Here is a 3845-nt window from a genome sequence, read left to right as displayed (position 1 = left end):
TAGCATTTATTTGTATTAAAGTATAGTTGATTTACAAAACTGTGTTAGTTTCAGGTGTACAGCAAAGTGATTCAGTTATATATTTTGTTTCCAGATTATTTTACATTATAAGTTATGACAAGATATTGAATATTGTTCCCTGTGTTATACAGTCAATCTCTGTTGCTTCTCTATTTTATATACAGTAGTGTTTATCTGTTAACCCCATACTTTTAATTTACCCTCCACCATCCCTTGGTAACTATCAGTTTGTCTTCTGTATCTGTAAATTCGTTTCTGTTTCGTAAACTGATTCATTTGTATTATTTTTTAGATTCCACAGGTAAGTGGCATCATATGATAACTGTCTTCCTCTGTTGGACTTCACTTAGTGTGACAGTTTCTAGCTCTATCCATGTTGCTGCAAATGGCAATATTTCATTCCTTTTTAGGGCTGAATGATGTTCCATTGTGTATATATACTATGCCTTCTTTATCCATTCATGAATGTCTTGGCTACTGAAAATAGTGTTGCTGTGAACATTGGGTGCATGTGTCTTTTCAAATTAGAGTTTTTCTCTTTTCCAGATATATGCCCAGAAGTGGGATTGCTGGATCATATGGCAACTTTTTTAGTTTTGTAAGGAATGTCCACACTGTTTTCCATAGTGGCTGCATCAACTTACATTCCTACCAACAGCATAGTAGGGTTTGCATTTCTCCATGCCCTCTTCAGCATTTGTTATTTGTAGACGTTTTAATGATTGCCATTCTGACGAGTGTGAGGTGGTACCTCACTGTTGTTTTGATTTGCATTTCTCTAATAATTAGCAACATGGAGCATCTTTCCCTGTACCTGTTGGCCATCTGTATATATTCTTTGGAGAAATGTCAGTTTAGCTCTTCTCCTCATTTTTTGATTGGGTTGTTTGTTTCTTTATTATTGAGTTGCATGAGTTGTTTGTATATACTGCCATTTATGATACCATCAAAAATATTAAGTGCTTTTGAGTAAATATGACAGAAGAGGTAAAAATCTATACAATGAAAACCACTAGTCATGCAGAGAGAAATGATAGAATACCTAAGTAAATGGAGAGAAGTAATACCAATTTATGTGTGAGAAGACTCAATATTGTTAGGATGTCACTTCTCTCCAAACGGATCTATAGTTTTAATGCAATACCCATAAAAATTCCAACAGGCTTTTATAAGTTAGAAATTGACTAAAATTTATGTGGAAATGTAAAAGGCCTACAATAATCAAAATAACTGTGGTAAATAAAGAACAAACTTGGAAGGTTAATACGGCATGATTTCAAGACTTAGGATCAAGCTGCAGTAATCAAACCAGTGTGATATTGACAAAAAGATAGAACAAAAGAACCCATAAAGAGATCTATACATATACAAACAACTGGTTTTCAACAAAGATGCAAAGACAGTTTAGTAAGAAAATGATAGGTTTTGCAACCACATCATGCTAGACCAACTAGATAGCCACATGCAAAAAATTAATAAATAAACGTTGATTCTTACATCATACAAAAATAACTCAAAATTAGCATAGGTCTAAATACAAAATTGAAAACTATAAATCTTCTAGAAGAAAACATTAGAGAAAAATCTTTGTGACTTTGGATAGGCAAAGAGTTCTTAAATACAATTCTAAAAGTAATGATTCAAAAGTTAGTGCTTGGAGTTTATTTTAAAATATCCTTGTTTTTGAGAGAAATCATGAAGAGAAAGAAAAGTCACAGACTAGGAAGAAAAATTTGTAAATTGTGGCTCTGATTAAAAAGAATCCTGAAAATGAAACAGAAAAACAAATAACTAAATTTTTTTAAAAAGTGGACAAAATATTTCAACAGGCATTTCTCCAAAGAAGGTATAAAGATGTCAAATAATTACATGAAAAGATGATCAACATCATTAGTTTCTAGGGAAACCCAAATTAAATCTACAATGGGCTACCACTCTACAGCTGTTTGAATTTCTAGGCTAAAACTGAAGACGGATCATACCAAATCATGAAACTTTCGTATACTCTCCTGCACTCCTCATAGGTAACTGTAAAATGATACAGTCACATAGGTGACTGTAAAATGATACAGTCACCCTAGAAAACCATTTAACAGTTTCCTAAAAAGATTAAATATACACCTGCCATATGATATAGTCATTCCATTCCTGGATGTTTACCCAAAAGAAAGAAAATCATACAATGTGCATACAAAGACATTTACATGAATGTTTACAGCAGCTTTATCTGTAATAGTCAAAAGATGGAAATGACCCACGTGTCCATCAAGAAAAGAATAGATAAACAAACCATAGCACATTCTCAGAATGTGCTCAGGAATAAGGAAGAAGGAACTATTGATACAGGCTACAACATGTCTGAATCTCAAAGTGATTACGCTGAGTAAAAGAAGCCAGACTAAAAAAGTAATACTGTACGATTCTATTTATAGAAAATTCTAGGAAATGCAAACTGATATGGAGTGGCAGGCAAATCAGCAGTTACTTGGGGATGGAGGGAGAGAAGGGAGGAAGGGATTACATGAGGCAGAAGGAAACTCTTGGGGTAGATGGTATGTTCATTATCTTGATCGTGGTGGTAGTTTCATGGGTGTATACATATGCCAAATATTAATCAAATCCTACACTTTAAGTATACTCCATTTATTATATGTAATTATACCTTAATAAAGCAGAAATGGACTCTTCCTAAAGGAGAAGGAGGGGAGGAGAAGAAAGGAAGGAAGGAGGAGAGGAAGGGAGAAAGGGGAATTTCAGCTCTCTAGGAAGCTTTCTGGGAGGCTAGGTGAGTGAAAGGAAAGAATTTCTTTTAAGCCCCCAGTGTCTCCTAATTTGATTGGTCTTAACTCGGTATATGAGCTACCAGGCAAGTCCCACTGGGATGTTTGTTTGCATAGTTCTAATCACATTAACTTTTAGCAACTTCTCTGTGATATCTGTGGAACATCAATGTTGCAGCAGTCTACCGTCTCAGAAAAAACTAAAAACTTTCTTCTCCCAGGAAGTTAGCTGGAAAAGCGAGGGGCTCCACATAGAACCCAGGCCACAGGTATCATCCAGGACTTGTTTTTCTATTAGTAGAAAAACCTCCTCACTCTCTACTTAACCCTTACTGCAGAGGATTCTGTTCATTACAAAATATTCCAATAAGCAGGCTCGATTGAGGAAGATACAGTTGTAAAACAAGTGAGAGATGGATCATATTCTTTTTTTTTTTTTCTTTCTTTTTTTTTTTTTTATTTTTTTTTTTTTTTAAACTTTACTAAATGTATTAGTTTTGCCAAATATCAAAATGAATCCGCCACAGGCATACATGTGTTCCCCATCCTGAACCCTCCTCCCTCCTCCCTCCCCACACCATCCCTCTGGGTCGTTCTTTACCCAAAGTCCCCAAAGGGCTCTTCTAAATAAGAAAGCTTTCTGAGGACATATAAAATTAATGTAATATATATATAAAAATGGCTTTGCATGCACTTCAGGAATGTGTCTACATGCTTTAAGCCAGCCGGACTGAGTGAAAGGAGGTTTTGCAAAAGCAACGCTTTCTGTGAATGGGCCCTTTCTGGTCCCCCGGAAGCTGGCAGTGAAGCATCCACAGGACTCACCTAACTGCCTGCATCTGTGTGCTTCTCGGGGACCTCAGGGACCTTCCTGGTGCCCCTAGCAGGAGGCCCTCTGCTCTGCTCAGCTGTCGAGGGGTGACCTGGGTTCTTTGACGCCCTTCTCCAGGGCAGATCCCCAGGCCTGTGCTCGTCCTCTGCCATGCGCGACTCCGAGGTGGTGTGGCTAGACCTGGCCTGGTGGTGACGGGAGCGGTAAGTGTC

The sequence above is a fragment of the Bison bison genome, unplaced genomic scaffold (genome assembly GCF_000754665.1).
Source record: "Bison bison bison isolate TAMUID 2011002044 unplaced genomic scaffold, Bison_UMD1.0 scf7180017864337, whole genome shotgun sequence".
Classification (NCBI taxonomy): domain Eukaryota; kingdom Metazoa; phylum Chordata; class Mammalia; order Artiodactyla; family Bovidae; genus Bison; species Bison bison.
The sequence above is the reverse complement of the archived record's forward strand: the minus strand, read 5'-3'. Positions refer to the sequence as shown.